Here is a 555-nt window from a genome sequence, read left to right on the forward strand (position 1 = left end):
TGTATATATATATATATATATATATATATATATATATATAATTCCAAAAGAGTTAGGGGTTATGAATCCAAGCAACTAAGGGATAATATCTATCCAATATACTGCTGGTAGAATACACAATTAATAATAAACCTCTGACAACTATATATATACATATAAATATATATGTATATATATATATATATATATATATATAATTCCAAGAGAGTTAGAGGTTAAGAATCCAAGCAACTAAGGGATAATATCTATCCAATATACTGCTGGTAGAATACACAAGTGTTTTTTCATAGCATGGCAATTACATTTCCGAGTGTAATAAATGGGTGAGGGTAAAAAGTTATTTTACCCTTTATACAGCAATAAGTAAATGGAGGGGATCAAGAGGTGGTATTCATCAACTTTAAGACATTATGTCTATTTATTTATTTTCTAAAAAGACAATTATAACAATATACATACATGTATAACACACACATATAATATTTTACCACATATGATCCAGCTTTTGCTAAAAATAATTAAAGCAAACACTTTTCATTTTGTACGTCAAGTTGG

The sequence above is a fragment of the Octopus bimaculoides genome, chromosome 9, assembly GCF_001194135.2.
Source record: "Octopus bimaculoides isolate UCB-OBI-ISO-001 chromosome 9, ASM119413v2, whole genome shotgun sequence".
NCBI lineage: Eukaryota > Metazoa > Mollusca > Cephalopoda > Octopoda > Octopodidae > Octopus > Octopus bimaculoides.